The 17269-nt window shown below is 43.2% G+C and overlaps 1 long non-coding RNA gene across 3 annotated transcripts in view; it reads left to right on the forward strand.

Annotated features, from left to right (window-relative positions):
- Positions 1–3911: 3911 nt before the first annotated feature.
- LOC148110705 (uncharacterized) overlaps positions 3912–17269 on the forward strand; it is a 43730-nt gene continuing 30372 nt past the window's right edge. For 2 of the 3 annotated variants that reach the window (XR_015723384.1, XR_015723389.1), the window contains exons 1-2: positions 3912–3969; positions 4287–4447. This is a non-coding gene — a long non-coding RNA (uncharacterized LOC148110705). Of the gene's footprint in view, positions 3970–4286; positions 4448–16567; positions 16703–17269 lie in introns of those variants that run through there. The other variant, XR_015723388.1, reaches the window with a different exon arrangement.

Here is a 17269-nt window from a genome sequence, read left to right on the forward strand (position 1 = left end):
GCAGTCATGCTCTACCTCCAATTGTGCATCTTGGTGAGTTTTTTAAAGCTTAGTATAATAATGTAAGTATTTTCCTCTGGTATTATAGTGTCTTTATAATCATTTTAATGACAGCTTTTTAAACACACCACAGACAAAATGTACACAATAACTTGTTTTCTAATTGTTAGCCTGATTGTTTCCATTTTTTCTCTATTAAAATCAATACCGTAATAAAGTTTATGCATAATGCTTTTCTTCATTTAGGATTATTACTTTAGGATAGAGTCCCACAAATAGAAGTACTGGTTTAAATTATAGGCATATTTATATGAATCTTGGTGTATATTATCAAATTGACTCCCAAAGATTGAAAATAATCCTAATTGCTTTGAAATCTTGTGTAATTTCTCTACAGAGACCTCTTCAAGCTTCTTCATTTGTTCAGCAAACAGACAGCTACTACTATGTGCTGGGAACACTTGTGCACTGGATTTACAAAGATGAACAAGGCAGGGAAAGTCTTCCTATCTGTGTCATAAAACTCCAGAGAAATTTTGGCTTTTTAAAAAGTAGTTATCCACTTCTGCTTTTTCACGGCTCCCCACTGTAGACAGAAAGAAAGTCAGCTAGCAAGTCGGTTCGTCATGCTTTATTCATTGTCTTACTGAGGACTATAGCCCAGGAACACGTTTTCAAATTGCTCTAAAGAGCTGCTCCGAAGCTTGTTATAGATTATGTATACAAATTATGTATAAAAACTATTGTGTGCACATAAGGGGAAAGGGGTACAGGTACTTGCAAGCGGATCTCCAAACACTCGAGCATCACAAGGTGTAGTTTTTTAGAGTTCTAAAAATGAAGGGTTACTGATTTCCACACAGATGTGAGAAAGACCCTTAAGTCACCTTAATACATTATGTTTCTATCATGTCTGATTGTTCAAAAATATTGTTTGAATGCCTCTGGTTTTCCAGTTCTTCCTGTTCTTGATTTCTCCTTGAGGTCACTTGAGATGGTCACAGAAGGCTGACATCAGTCAGCTCCTGCAGTCTTAGTATTGAACATATTCCAGACTCCTCAATCTGACATTTCAAACTTTCTCATGACCTGGACTCTGCCTATCTGTCCATCTGACACACATCATGGCCTGTCCCCATCACCCCTTAGAATGCACTTTGCATTCGAGTTACTTGACTTTCTATAACAAACTACGTGACTCAGTCCCTTTACACATATCTCCCCCTCTGCTGGTTTTGAGACCTATGCGTGGCTACCTACATTTTTCGCAGCCAGGTTCAAACATGTATAAGAACCTGTTAAAGGGCCAATTCAACACCACTAGGAAAGGGTACAAGGAAATGTTTGGGTATATCTTCAGGAACAGTCCTTGTTTCTCATCTCCATCACTACCTATCCACTAAGAAAAATATGACTCTTATCACTTCATATCTGTGCCTGTACAACTGTAACGCTTTATATCTAGTTCAATTAAATATTTCTTTTCTCTGTCATCACTTTGTACACCTATTAGCACCAATTTCAGTATAATTGTTCAATGTCCATTAAACTGTAGTGGTAGACAATATAACGTACACAGAAGTCTGAGCAAACAATGTACTTAATAGAAATAAATATCAAAAACATTTGTAATTTGGCAGATGTCCATTAACAGATGAATAGATTAAGAAGATATGGCATACCATATATATATATATATATATATATATATATATATATATATATATATATATATATGGAATGTTACTCAGCCATCAGATAGACTGAAATCTTGCCATTTGCAACAACATGGATGGAACTAGAGGGTATTATGCTAAGTGAAATAAGTAAATAAGCTAAGAGAAAGACAAATGCCATATGATTTTACTCATATGTGGAATTTAAGAAACCAAACAGATGAACATGGGGAAGGGAAGGAAAAATAAATAACATAAAATAAAATAAAATAAAAACAGAGAAGGAGGCAAAACATAAGACACTTAATTCTAGGAAACAAACTGAAGGTTTGCTAGAGGGGACGTAGATGGGGGGATGGGGTAATTGGGTGATGAGCATCAAGGAGGGCACTTGATGTGATGAGCATTGGGTGTTGTATGCAACTGAGGAATCACTAAATTATACCCCTGAAACTAATAGTACACTCTATGTTAACTAAATTGAATTAAAATTTTTTTTTGCAATTTGGTGATGTGCTTTAAAGAAACTAACTCTAAATCTTCTCTTAGTGATATCAATAGTTACCCAATGCATAACACAGACAGACAACTATTAAATAACTTCAGAGAATATAGGTTAAAGTAGTTCATAAAGTGTAAAGAATTATACAAATGTTACTTTAATCTAGTTCTTAAAAATCTATTATTTGGACTATCCCATAGCAATGTTCTCTTCCCCAATTGCAGGCTAATTTTAGGGTAACTAATAAAGTCAACACAATAGGATATTGGGAACAGACAATATAAAATAAAAGTTTCTATTATTCACATTATCCATATCTTTTCTCCACTTAATTAAAATGAAGTTAAAGGTTGATAGTATTTATACATTGCCTGCTTTTATGGGACCTCTTTCAATATGCAATTACATAATCATAAATATATGATTATATAAATATAACTGTACAAATACAATACAAACAAAGGAAAGCCCCATGAAAAGTTTATTTTCATACCAATTTTGTTTAGGTCTCTATGAAAGCTTGCCCTCTGCTTGCGTAATTCTTCCCCATTCTGTATTTTGCAAAGCATTAGACTTTTGGCAGTAGGATTTGATGTTGATGGAATTGTGAGATGTCTGAGCTCTGGAAATTATGTTATTGTTGCTATTATTTTTCACAGATACCGTATTCAGGACTTTTAGACCTATTTGTAAACCCCTGACTCCTTCTTTTCAAATACTTGTTGATTGGCTTTTTTTACTCTATTCATTAACATTGGCTCATTAGCCTTCTTCCCAGAGCGCTGCCAGCAAATGTTTGAGCTCTTGCCACATTTCAGACACCAGCAGCTTGGCTTTACTGAAAGGACTTTCACAGTTCAGCCTGAAAATAGCATCGATAATATTTTTTGCTGCCCTGTTGAATTGACTGTTGTCATATTCACTGTAACTTGTAGTGCTCATGACGTGGTACAGTACGTACATGGGGTGTGTAGTATGTATAGTCATACGCAGTGATGCACAGAGGCTCACACTCCCCATAGATGTCTGTCAGACTCAAATATTTTAGAAAATTCTATATAATGGTCTTCCTAATCTATGTCTCTATTGAGGTACAGATTTTAATATAGTTAAAGGTTATGGACTAGATAAATTAGGTCCAAGTTAAATTTATGGCCGAAAACAATTAGAGAGGCATGTCACTCTCACACCACATTTTTATTTGATGTCTGCCAGCAGGAAGTGAAGAGGCTCTTAATCTTTTTTTTTTTTTAATGCCATGGACTTCTTTGGCAGTCTGTAAAAACCTTTGCAGCCCTTCAGAATCATCTTTCTAAATGCATAAACTACATAGGGTTTGGAAGCAATGCCAGTCCATGTCTCCACCATTGGTGGCAGCGGGTAGCTGCAGTGCGGGAGACACTGGAAGATGTGGCAATGCAGTTTGCTGCCACTGGACTAAGCGTTGACCTGCAGCGTGAGGGATGCAGGCAGACATGCCAGTGGAAGAAGGGGTGAGTGCAGGGCGAGAGGTGCTAGATGTGCCAGTGCAGCTCGCCGACGTGGAGCCCGTGCAGGGTGAGACACTGGAAGACGCGGCAGTGTAGAGCTATACGCTGGAGGACTGTCACTGCAGGCAGTGGTGAGCTTCAGTGTGAGACACTGGGAGGCCTGCAAGTACTGAGCTGCCCTCAGCCAAAAAACAGGAAGCTGTGACAGTGCAGCTTGCTGCCAGGGGAGGCACTGGTGAGCTGCCCTCAGCCAAAAAACAAGAAGCCGTGACAGTGCAGCGTGTTTCTCTCGGAGGCAGTGGTGAGCGGTAGTCTCTCTTCTCCCAGGCACAGCCATGACGGTACCAACCCCCAAAGCCATTTACCAACTCAGAATTGTACCCCATGTGAGAGGGGTTGGTGGTAATGGGCTGTTAGGATCATGCAGGAAGGTCGTCCAGGTGGGGGCCTGGAAGCGGACGGAAACCAGACCCCACTCAAGTTGAATTTGAAACAGATGAGTTGAGGGTTTCTTTGGAAGAGTAATTTCGCTTTTCCACAAAAGGCAATGTCATTAGTTCACTTTAGAATGAAGATAATGACTACTAAGAAATAAGTATGTGTTTCCCCTTCCCCCAGAAACCACAGCAGGTGTGCAGGCTTTAGGTCCGAGGTGCCGCCTTCTCCCCAGCTGACAGCACTTCTCTGCTCTGGCTCCACGATACCTGAGGTTTTGAACGTCAGCATCTGAGTCAGCGAGGCAGCTTGTCATAGGACGCTAGCGTTCAGAGAGAGCACAGGTATGTTTGGCGAAATGTCCTATCTATGTCAGGACTGGAGGTAAAACCTCTCATTATCCCAAAACCCTCTGGGTTTTTCTCTCTTCTCTAGTTGAGCCACAGAGTCAAACTTAAGTAGCTCTCCGCGTTCTGGATTTGGTGCAAGAGTTCATTTCCCTGCAAAATAGAAGATTGCAGGGGGGGGGGTGTCACATTTTCTCTGTTCATTTATTGCTTACGAACATATTTGGAATATCTGTTTCCTAGGAAATCTCTTTTATTAGAAAGGGAAGGTGAGATTCACTCTGTGTGTTTATAACATATAATTTGTTCCTTCATCTAACAGTGTTTATAGTGGTGGTGGGTGGGGGAGAGGCAAATGAGGAAACAGACTCAACCTTAGCACACACACTGAGGCTCAGGTGGAGAGCTGTCCCTGTCACTCCAGTTCAGACTGTCAGAGTTGCCAGGCTGAAATGTTTGGTGGTGCTTCTTTCCTTGCATGCATGAGAAGTTTCAAACCTGAGGTGATGGACATGATGGGTCCTCAGAACATCTGTTACTCTTTTCTTTCCTGCTCTTCTTTTGATCAGTAAAGTGAATCGGACCTGCTAGTGGAAGGAGCTATCTGTGCATTTTTAATTCCCGGTTTAATTAAACAATGGGAAAACAGTCTTCTGAAATATTAAAGGAATCCTTTGTGGGTGTTCATGTTTTTCTCTTCTGTGAACCACATTCCGATATTAGAAATTACTTGTTAGAGTAAAACACAGCCTCAGATCTGTCACAGGGTTTGGTGGCCTTTGTGAGAGGGAGAAAGGGAGAAGGAGTGTAGGTTCTTTAGGAGCTCGGTAAGTGCCACATTGTGCTCCCAAAGGAAATGGAGCCTCCTGTCAGCCTTCCCGGGGTGGGGGCATGGGTGTGGGTGGGCGCTGCTTACCTGGAGACCCATCCTGGGCTCTGGAAGCTTGACCTGGTGAGTCACTTGTGACTTGAGCTGGGGAATTGATGAAGAAAACAGAATGAATGCTGGAGGTTGCCTGTATCCTTTGGACTCAGAGAACTCCGTGTAGCAAAGGAACTCTTCACCCGTGAGGCGTGTTGGGATCCCTGAGGGTGTGGGGTTTGCTTCATGGGCTGAGGTTGTATGTTCATCCTTATCTGGACCAGAGGCATGTTGTCTGGCTATGGAGATCCAGACCCTTAGGTGACCATGTCATCATCATCATTATCATTATTATTATTATTATTTATCATCATCATTATTATTATTTTAACAAAGCAATAGAGACATTGACTTTGAGATAAAAATACTGAAAGGAACAACACAAGGTCAAATATATACATGATGATTGAACTTGTGGTATCTCTCATTGGTGTGGGTCTTGTAGGGCTGCCTGAATTAGAAAGACCAAGGAATTCGATGTGGATAGAAGTGTGCTGTGCACAGGGAGTGTTTTATTCCATCAGTTGACTTCTCTCTCTGAAGGGAAAATAGAGTGATGTCTGGAGCTGGGTTTCTGATTGGAAGGACTGGGAGGCCAGTGAATGGAAAGAGCAGTGTTCATGCTGGCATGGTGCTCAGTGCCCAGTGAGCGAAGGTTGGACGCTTGGACTCGGAAGCGTTGGTGTTCAGGGAGGATGTTGTCCGAGTTTGCAGCACATCGAGTCACTTGGCTGGTCTGCCTAATCGGGCCAGTTTCTGCCTTTCTAAGGGCAGTTTGAAAGTGGCTTGCAACCCTAGGGCGTTTGTGGAGTGGTCTGCATGGGACCCCTGTGTGGGCCAGTGTAGACACAACCCAGGGAATTCCAGAGCTAATGATGAGCACGTTTGTGAGGCTGGAGTTTGCTTCTCTGTGAGAAGGATTGAGCTGGAGTGAAAAGAAGTCTCTGGGTCTTAGGACTCACTGAGCGGGTGCGAGCCTGGCAGGGTGGTTGGATCAGATGTCTGTTTCCCAGAACCTTGGCCAGAGGGAGATTTAGACCCTGGGAAGTGTCTCTGCTCAGCTTCCTCGCATGAGCACCTCAGGCAAGGGGAGGAAGCATGTGTGCTCACCTGTCATTGGGAAAGGTGTCTGGTTTCAGGTTTCTTGTGCAGGTGGATTCCTCGTATGGCTCCCTTTCATGATGGTGTTCAGGGTGCAGTAGGTGGACCCCCGTGTCCCAGGCATCCTGGCTGTGCAAGAGCCTGGGGCACCTTTTTCCCTGGGGGTTTGGAGCACGACATTGGGGGGAGTCGGTGGTTAAGTGAACAGTTTTTGGCTCAGTTTCTTGCTTGCCGAGATGGACTGGAGACATTTGATAAGTGCTATGGAAATATAAAACAGGAGACAGACAAGGGGAGGTGGGGGGTGGTGTTTGCTATTCACATAAGGGCCAGGTGAGACTTCACTAAGAAGGTGTTACCTGAGTCAAGATATAAAGAAGGTGAATGATATCACATCAAGAGCATTTTTAAATAATTTTTTATTATGTTAGTCACGGTACAGTACATCCTTATTTTTTGATGTAGTGTTCCATGATTCATTATTTGCGTATAACACCCAGTGCTCCATGCAATACCTGCCCTCCTTAATACCCATCACCAGCCCAGCCCAAATCCTCCACCCCCCTCCCCTTGAGGCCCTCAGTTTGTTTCCCAGAGTCCATAGTCTCTGGTGGTTCATTCCCTCTTCTGTTTACCCCCCTTCATTCTTCCCTTCCTTCTCCTACCGATCTTCTTATTTCTTATGTTTCATGAATGAGTGAAACCATATGATAATTGTCTTTTTCTGCTTGACCTATTTCACTTTGCATAATCTCTTCCAGTCCCGTCCATGTTGCTGCAAATGTTGGGTAATCGTTCTCTCGGATGGCTGAGTAATATTCTATTGTGTATATTGACCACATCTTCTTAATCCATTTGTCTGTTGAAGGGCATCTCAGCTCCTTCCACAATTTAGCTATTGTGGACAATGCTGCTAGGAACAGTGGGGTGCCTATGACCCTTCTCTTCACTACGTCTGTATCTTTGGTGTAAATACCCGGTTGTGCAATGGCTGGATCATAGGGTAGCTCAATTTTTTTACTTTTTAAGGGACCTCCACACTGTTTTCCAGAGTTGCTGTACCAACTTGCATTCCCACCAACAATGGAAGAGGGTTCCCCTTTCTCCACATCCTCTCCAACATTTGTCATTTCTTGTTTTGTCCATTTTTGCCATTCTAACTGGCGTAAGATGGTATCTCAATGTGGTTTTAATTTGATTTTCCTTGTTGGCTGATGATTTTGAACAGTTTTTCATGTGTCTGTTAGCCATTTGTATGGCTTCATTGGAAAAGTGTCTGTTCATATCTTCTGCCCATTTTTGATTTGATTATTTGTTTCTCGCATATTGAGTTTGAGAAGTTCTTTGTAGATCTTGCATACCAGTCTTTTATCCGTAGTGTCATTTGCAAATATCTCCTCCCATTCCGTGGGCTGCCTCTTAGTTTTTTTGGCTGTTTCCTTGGCTGTGCAGAAGCTTTTTATCTTGATGAAGCCCCACAATTTCATTTTATCTTTTGTTTCTCTTGCCTTTGGAGATGTGTCATGAAAAAAGTTGTTGTGGCTGATGTCAAAGAGGTTGCAGCCTATGTTCTCCTCTAGGATTTTGATGGATTCCTGTCTCACATCGAGGTCTTTCATCCAGTTGGAGTTTATCTTTGTGTATGGTGTGAGAAAGTGGTCAAGTTTCATTCTTTTTCATATTGCTGTCCAGTTTTCCCAGCACCATTTATTGAAGAGACTGTCTTTTTTTCCACTCGATGTTTTTTCCTGCTTTGTCAAAGATTAGTTGCCCAAAGAGCTGGGGGTCCATTTCTGAGTTCTCTATTCTGTTCTATTGGCCTGTGTGTCTGTTTTTGTGCCAGTACCATGCTGTCTTTGTGATCACAGCTTTGTAGTACAGCTTGAAATCAGGCAACATGATGACCCCAACTTTGTTTTTCCTTTTCAGCAATTCCTTGGTGATTTAGGGCTTTTTCTGGTTCCACACAAATTTAAGGGCCGTTTGTTCCAGCTCTTTGAAAAATGTCATTGGTAATTTGATCGGGATGGCATTGAAAGTATAGATTGCTCTGGGTAGCACAGACATTTTAACTGTGCATTCTGCCGATCCATGAGCATGGAATGTTTTTCCATCTTTTTGTGTTTTCTTCAGTGTCTTTCAAGAGTGATCTGTAGTTTCTAGAATATAGATCCTTTACCTCTCTGGTTAAGTTAATTCTGAGATATCATATGATTTCTGGTGCTATTGTAAATGGAATCGATTCCCTAATTTCTCTTTCTTCAGTCTCATTGTTCGTGTATAGAAATGCAACTGATTTCTTTTTTTAAAATTTTTTTTATTATATTATGTTAGTCACCATACAGTACATCCCTGGTTTCTGATGTAAAGTTCGATGATTCATTAGTTGAGTATAACACCCAGTGCACCATGCAATATCTTCTCTCCTTACTACCCATCACCAGTCTATATCATTCCCCCACCCCTCTCCCCTCTGAAGCCCTCAGTTTGTTTCTCAGAGTCCATAGTCTCTCATGCTTCATTCCCCCTTCTGATTACCCCCCCTTTCTTTATCCCTTTCTTCCCCTACCGATCATCCTAGTTCTTATGTTCCATAGATGAGAGAAATCATATGATAATTGTCTTTCTCTGCTTGACTTATTTCACTTAGCATTATCTCCTCCAGTGCCGTCCATGTTGCAGCAAATGTTGAGAATTCGTTCTTTCTGATAGCTGAGTAATATTCCATTGTATATCTGGACCACAACTTCTTAATCCAGTCATCTGTTGAAGGGCATCTCGGTTCCTTCCATGATTTAGCTATTGTGGACATTGCTGCTATGAACATTGGGGTGCATATGGCCCTTCTCTTCACTACGTCTGTATCTTTGGGGTAAACACCCAGTAGTGCAATGGCTGGGTCATAGGGTAGCTCAATTTTTAACTTTTTAAGGAACCTGCACACTGTTTTCCAGAGTGGCTGTACCAACTTGCATTCTCACCAACAATGTAGGAGGGATCCCCTTTCTCCACATCCTCTCCAGCAATTGTTGTTTCTTGCCTTGTCAATTTTTGCCATTCTAACTGGTGTAAGGTGGTATCTTAGTGTGATTTTGATTTGAATTTTCCTGATTGCTAATGATTTTGAACATTTTTTCATGTGTCTGTTAGCCATTTGTATGTCATCATTGGAAAAGTGTCTACTCGTATCTTCCGCCCATTTTTTGATTTGTTTATTTGTTTCTCACGTATTGAGTTTGAGAAATTCTTTGTAGATCTTGGATACCAGTCTTTTATCTGTAGCGTCATTTGCAAATATATTCTCCCATTCCGTGGGCTGCCTCTTAGTTTTTTTGACTGTTTCTTTGGCTGTGCAGAAGCTTTTTATCTTGATGAAGTCCCACAAGTTCATTTTATCTTTTGTTTCTCTTGCCTTTGGAGATGTGTCATGAAAAAGGTTGCTTTGGCTGATGTCATAGAGATTGCTGCCTATGTTCTCCTCTAGGATTTTGATGGATTCCTGTCTCACATCAAGGTCTTTCGTCCAGTTGGAGTTTATCTTTGTGTATGGTGTGAGAAAGTGGTCAAGTTTCATTCTTTTGCATGTAGCTGTCCAATTTTCCCAGCACCATTTATTGAAGAGACTGTCTTTTTTTCCACCGGATGTTTTTTTCCTGCTTTATCAAAGATTAGTTGCCCAAAGAGCTGAGGGTCCATTTCTGGGTTCTGTATTCTGTTCCATTGGCCTACATGTGTATTTTTATGCCAGTTACATGCTGTCTTTGTGATCACAGCTTTGTATTACAGCTTGAAATCCAGCATTGTGATGCTCTCAGCTTTGTTTTTCCTTTTCAACAGTTCCTTGGAGAATTGGGGCCTTTTCTGGTTCCATACAAATTTAAGGACTACTTGTTCCAGCTCTTTGAAAAATGTCATCGGTATTTTGATCGTGATAGCATTGAAAGTATAGATTGCTCTGGGTAGCATGGACATTTTAACTATGTTAATTCTTCTGATCCATGAGCATGGAATATCTTTCCATCTTTTTATGTCTTCCTCAATGTCTTTCAAGAGTGATTTATAGTTTCTAGAATATAAATCCTTTACGTCTCTGGTTAACTTAATTCCAAGGTAACGTATGGTTTTTGGTGCTATTGTAAATGGGATGGATTCCCTAATTTCTCTTTCTTCAGTTCATTATTCGTGTATAGAAATGCAACTGATTTCTGAGCATTGATTTTGTATCCCGCCACATTACTGAATTGCTCTATAACTTCTAATAGTTTGGGCGTGGATTCTTTTGGGTTTTCCATATAGAGTATCATGTCATCTGCAAAGAGAGACATTTTGACTTCTTCCTTGCTGATTTGGATACCTTATATCCCTTTTTGTTGTCTGATTGCTGTTGCAAGGACTTCTAGTACTATGTTGAATAATAGTGGCGAGAGTGGGTATCCTTGTCGTGTTCCTGTTCTTAAGGGAAAGGCTTCCAGCTTTTCCCCATTGAGAATGATATTTGCTGTAGGCTTTTAATAGATGGTTTTTATGAGATTGAGGAATGTACACTCTATCCCTACACTCTGAAGGGTTTTAATCAGGAAAGGATGCTGTATTTTGTCAAATGCTTTTTCTGCGTCAATTGAGAGGATCCTATGGTTCTTGACTCCTTTCTTGTTGATGTGATCTATCACACAGGTCGATTTGTGTATGTTGAACCACGCTTGCATCCCAGGGATGAATCCCACTTGGTCATGATGGATAATCCCTTTAATGTACTGTTGGATCCTATTAGCTAAGATCTTGCTGAGAATTTTGGCATCCATATTCATCAGGGATATCAGTGTGTAATTCTCCTTTTTACATCAAGAGCATTCTAAACAGAAGGGAAAGCATGTGCAAAGGCCATGGGGAAGGAGCATAGCAGGTGTTTCCAGGAGCAGCAAGAAGGCCCTGTGGCTACAGGAGACAGCTTAGGACATGATCTCAGGGAGGTGACAGAGCATGACAGAAAGCCATTGCAGGGCTGTGACCCCATGGGACCCTGTTTTACCAGGACATCCTGGCTTCAGTGTTGAAAACAGATGACAGAGGGTTGATGGGCAAGGAAGGTCAATGATGACGCTTTTCTAGGAACTCAGGCAAGAGATGAGCTCCAGTGTCAACCAGACAGGTGGCCTTGGAAGGAGTGGTTAGTCCCATTCTGGGTACGTCTTGAAGATGGAGCTCACAGGATTTGCCGACGGCTTAGATATTGGGAATGGGAGAAAGGAGGAACTGGGGTAACTCCCAGCTGTTGTGGGTTGTCCTGAGCTAGGGGAAGGAGGACGTTTCTGGGGGTAGGAGGTAGTCTGTGTTCCGCATGCTGAGGAAGGTGCCTTTCCCAGTGGATCTGCTGAGGTTTGTGTCTGGGAGAACCTTTCACATCTCCTCCCTCAGCAACGTTCAAATACAAGTATCCCCCACTTTTTAAATGTTCACAGTAAGACACTTGGCTTTCTTGAAAGAACTACGTTATTACCCAGCTTCAGTAAGAGGAAGAGACCTGAAGAGGATTTCCCTCTTATGAAAAGTCAAACAGTGAGCATCGCATTCAGCATCTGTTTTGTGGGGAACCACTACAGAGGCAGCGTGAACCCCAACCAGCTCCTTCCGCTGGGAACCACTCCCTGTGTCCAGACACCAGCACTTTGAATTGTGTCTGTGAGCCTCTGCTGTGCTTTATCTCCATTTATGCTGGGCATCCGTTAGGAAGTTGTGTCCTGAGGCCTAAGAAAAGCCAAAGAGAAGGAATTTTGGAGTCTGAGCACGCTCTCTAATTTTTCCGTATAAATTAATGGTAGTTCCTTCTTCACACCATTTCTGCCGTGGAAGGTTTCCTAGGAACACTGTACTTTCCAAGAGCAGGGAAACCTATACCCCATTCTGCGGGGTTCGTTTTAGTCTCCCTGCTGGACAGAACATTCCATGACTGTCAGATTTTATCACTCAAACATTGCGCCTTTGACCACCTTCACCCGTTTCTACCACCCCCATCCCCGAATGTGGCACCTACCAACCTGCTCTCAGTATCTATGCGTTCAGTATTTGTTTATTCCACGTGGAATGTACATGAGAGCATCTGGTATTTGTCTTTCTGTGTCTGAGTTACTTAGCATAAGGCTCCCAAGGTCTCTGTTTCTATGTCTGGTTATTGTGAATAATGCTGCAGTGAACGTGGGAGTGCATCTGTCTTTTTGAGGTACTGTTTTTGTATTCTCCAGATACTCAGTAGAGCCATTCCTGGGTCACATGGTAGTTGTATTTATTTTTTCAGGAACCTCCATACCATTTGTCACAGTGGCTGCACCCATTTCCATTCCCACCAACAGTGCACAGGGTCCTGTCGTCTGCACACCCTTGACCACACCTGGTGTCTGTCTCTGGGATGATTGCCGTTGCAACAGTTGTGAGGTGATGGCTTATTATGGTTTTGACTTATGTCTCCCTGACGATGATTAGTGATGTTGAACAACCTTTTCTGTCTGTTGGCACCTGTGCCCCATCTTTGTAAAGTATCTATTCACATATTCTCCCCATTTTTTATACATTTTTTTTTTGTTTTGATTTGTATGAGTGTGTATTTTGGATATTAGCCTCTTCTCACACATATGACTTGCAGATATTTTTTCTTATTGGTTTGGTCGCCTTTTAAGTTTTTGATGGTTTCTTTTGTCGTGTGGAAGATTTCAGTTTGATGTTGTTCCACGTGTTTATTTTTGCTTTTTTTGCCTTTGCATTTGGTGTCTGATCTAAAGACTCTTTGCCCAAACCAACGTTGAGAAACTTAGTACCTGTGTCTTCTTGGAGGTTTATGGATTCAGGTCTTATGTTCAAATCATTCATCCATTAAAAATTTTGTGTGTGGTGTAAGAAAGTGACCCAGTTATATTCTTCTGCATTTAGTGCCCAGTTTTCCTGTTACTGCTCACTGAAGAGACAGTCCTTTCCCCATGGCATATCTTCTGCTGCTGTGTCATAAGTTAGGACCATCTATGTGTGGGTAAGTTTCTGAGCTTTCTGTTCTGTTCCACTGACCTGGTGTCTGTGTTTATGCCAGTACCATCCTGTTTTGATGACAACAGCTTTGTAATCTAGCTTGAAATCCAGGAGTGTGTTGACTGCACCTTTCTTTCTCCAGGTTGCTTTGGGTATTTGGGGTCTTTTGTGATTCCATACGAGTTTTAGGACTGTCTTCTATTTCCTCGAATAATGCCACTGGAATTCAGATAGGGATTTCATCACATCTGTCGATTGCTTTGGGTACGATGGACATGTTCACATAATTAACTCTTCCAGTTAAGGAGCATGGCGTAAGCTTCCATTTGTTTGTGTCGCCTTCCAAATCTTTGACCCATACATTCTGCCCCCCCCGACACACGTGTTTTTCCTTTCTTTTCCGCCATGTGTTGAGTGTACCATGTCTTTCTCATTCTTGGTTACTTTTATTCCTAGATTTTTTTTTGATGCAATTGTAAATGGCATTGCTTTTTAAATTTCTCTTTGCGAAAGTGTGTCATCAGTATATAGAAATGCAAGAAGTTGGGTCATCTGGGTGGCTCCATCAGTGAAGCATCTGCCTTCAGCTCAGGTCATGAACCCAGAGTTCTGGCATCGAGCCCCGTGTTGGGCTCCCCGCTTAGCGAGGGTTTGCTTCTCCCTCTGTCTGACACTCTCCCTGCTCGTGCTTTTTCTCTCCCTGTCAAATAAATAAATAAAATCTGAAAAAAAAATAAATGCAACAGGTCTCTGTATACTGACTTTATATCCTGAAGCTTTACTGAGTTTGTTTATTCTAACAGTTTTTTGTGGAATCTTTAGGTATTTCATGTCATTTGCAAATAGTGACAGTTTTTCTGTGTGGATTTCATATCTTCCTCTTTTTTAAAAATTATGTTAGTCACCCTACAGTACTTCATTTGTTTTTGATGTAGTGTTCCATGATTCATTGTTTGCATATAACACCTAGTGCTCATTACAACACGTGCCCTCCTTAATACCCATCACCAGGATAACCCATACCCCTACCCCTCCCTTTCTGCAACCTTCAGTTTTTGTTTTTCTCTGCTTGACTTAATTTCACTTAGCATAATCCCCTCCTGACTTGAGGTTTGAATTGAAGATTGAAAGAAGGGGGCATGAAGTCCACACCCAAGAACTAGTTATCTCCCATGGGCAGAGAAAATAAGACAGCTTGTCACAATTATATGTTATTACAAAGGGCTACATGCTCAGCTTATGGCGTAGTAGAATAGTGAAGATCAGATGATTCTGGTATGTGGTTAGGAAATAAGGTGTAGATTCCGGTTTGGGCTTAGGGTCAGGGTCTGGGGTTAGGGGTTTGGGTTAGGGTCAGGGTTAAGTTTAAACATAACTGGCCCTCTCCCCCTTTCCATCTCCCTGGGCCTCCAGGGTGGACAGGACTTGCCCAGAGTCACACATGAGTCCAGGTTTGACCTGAAGCCTTGTTTTTCTGGGCCCTTCAGTTCTGGGCTTTAATAGAAGAGTGAAATGTCTACCTGGTCACTGAGTGTTTCAAATCCAGCTCAACCAGTTAAGGGTTGTGGAGGGTGTCAGAGATCATGTATTTTTCTTTCCAGTTTCCGACCTGGGAAGAGTGCTGCTGGCCCCATTCTGCCTGGGCAGCTCCAGGTGCCAGCAAAACCCTGACCCATGAGAGCACTCAGTAGGCATGTGTAGATTTACACAGGACTGGGTGCAGGGGCCCAGCCATCCCCATGTGCACCCTTCTTGCAGACTTTTGGGGCCTCCTGGCACCCTTCACGTGGATGCACCGCAGTTTGCTTATGGATTCATCTGTTGAAGGACACCCTGATCTTCAAGTTTTTAGCTATGATGAATAGAGCTACTGTGCATAATTGCATGCTAGTTTTTGTGTGGAAACAGGTTTTCAAGGCAGTTGTCTAAATACTAGAAGTGTGATTGTTGGATATTCAGGTGACATTTATTTAGCCTTGGAAACACTGCCAAACAGTCTTCCCAAGTGGCCTTACGGGTATCCCCAGCATGAAGAAGTGTTCCTGTCATTCCTCGCCCTTCAATAACTGGTACCCTCATTTTCTGGACTCTAGCATTTCTCATAGGTGTGCCGCACTATCTCACTGTTGTTTAAATTGGTAACCTCCTAATGATAGAGGATGTAGAGCCTATTTATTATCTATACATCTTCTTTGTCCAGGTGTCTGTTCAGATATTTTACCCATTGATAATTAGGTTATTTGTATTCTTACTGTTGAGTTCTGAGAGTTTTTACAGATCCTTTATCAAATGTGTGTTTTGCAAATATTTTCTCACAGTTTTGGGGTTGTCGTTTTATTCTCTGAGCAAGGTCTTTCACAGAGCAGAAGTTTTGATTTTATAAAGTTCACATTATCAATTTTTTTCTTTTCTGGATCAGTGTTTGGTGTTGTGTATTAAAACTCACCACCGGGATGCCTGGGTAGCTCAGTGGGTTAAGCATCTGCCTTCAGCTCAGGTCATGATCCTGGGGTCCTGGGATCGAGTCCGGCTTTGGGCTCCCTGCTCAGCAGGGAGTCTGCCTCTCCCTCTGCCTGCCCCTCCCCCTGCTTGTGCTCTCTCTCTCTCTCTCTCTGACAAATAAATAAATAAAATCTTATATAAAAAAAACTCATCACCAAACCCAAGGTCATGTAGATTTTCTTTTATGTTTTCTTTTTGATATTTTGATAGTTGTATATTTTAAATTTACGTACAATTTTGAGTGAATTTTGGTGGAAGTTGTAAAGGTTTTGTCTACATTTCATTTCATAGTATATGGTTTCCAAGTCATTGTTCCTTAAGTATTTCTGGAGAAGCCGGGATATTGTACTCCATTTCAGTTAGAAATTTCCAAGGTTTATTGGGTTCGGCTGGACCCGGGAAGGGGACAGGTGCATCCGTGGTACTGAGTGCACTGCACTCTGCGGGGCCTCCTGCACTGCCTGAGCCGCCCGCAGGGGGCGCCGGAGCACAGCTCCCTGACCCGGGCGGGGCCTGCGTGCTCAGAGGGATTGTCCGCCTGTAGTAACCGGAGCCGCTCCCACTGCGGACACTTCCGGAGGAGGTGGGGCCGCGTGCACGCTGACAGGAGCCCGGCCTCCTCAGGACCCGCTGTGGACAGTTTGGGCGGACCTGGGTGCGCGTCCACACCCACAGGAGCCCGGCCTCCTCAGGACCCGCCTCGGGAGGAGAAGGTGAGGAGAAGCCGCCTGAGCCGGGACTGCCGAGGGCTCCGTGCTCACAGGACCCCGCGGAGGAAGGGCGCGCTGTGTAGACGGTGGGGTTTCCGTGGTTTGTGTGCGGTGCCGTGGGGTCCCTGGCTGGCTGTGCGCGGGGCTGTGGGGTCTCCCCTCTCTGGGCTCTGATCCCCTGGGCTGGTCCGCGGGTCCGTGTTTACGCGCACACGGATCCGGTTCCGGGGGCTCCGCAGGCAGTCTGCCGTCAGGGAGCCTCCGGCCGCCCACCTGGCGCTCCTGCTCCCCCGGCCTCGGCCCCGCAGGGTCCTCCCCGCGTCCACACCCGGTCCGGGCTGTCGGTTCGGTGTCTGGAGGTTCGGTAGCGACGGCGCGCGCTCTGCAGACAGACGGCTGTGGGGAGAGCAGGTGTTCTCACGGCGTCGGTTCTTCCCGAGCGGAGTGTCTTCCGGTCTCCCCCTGCCGCCCTCGACGTCTGTTGTCAGTGTCTCACGGGTGTCTGTCTGTCGTCGGTGTCTCACGGGTGTCCGAGGACAGGGCTGTCCGTCTCCCTTGACGTCTGTGTCA

Source organism: Ursus americanus, chromosome 2 (genome assembly GCF_024610735.1).
Source record: "Ursus americanus isolate L20-20 chromosome 2, mUrsAme1.1.p, whole genome shotgun sequence".
In the NCBI taxonomy this organism is placed as follows: Eukaryota; Metazoa; Chordata; class Mammalia; order Carnivora; family Ursidae; genus Ursus; species Ursus americanus.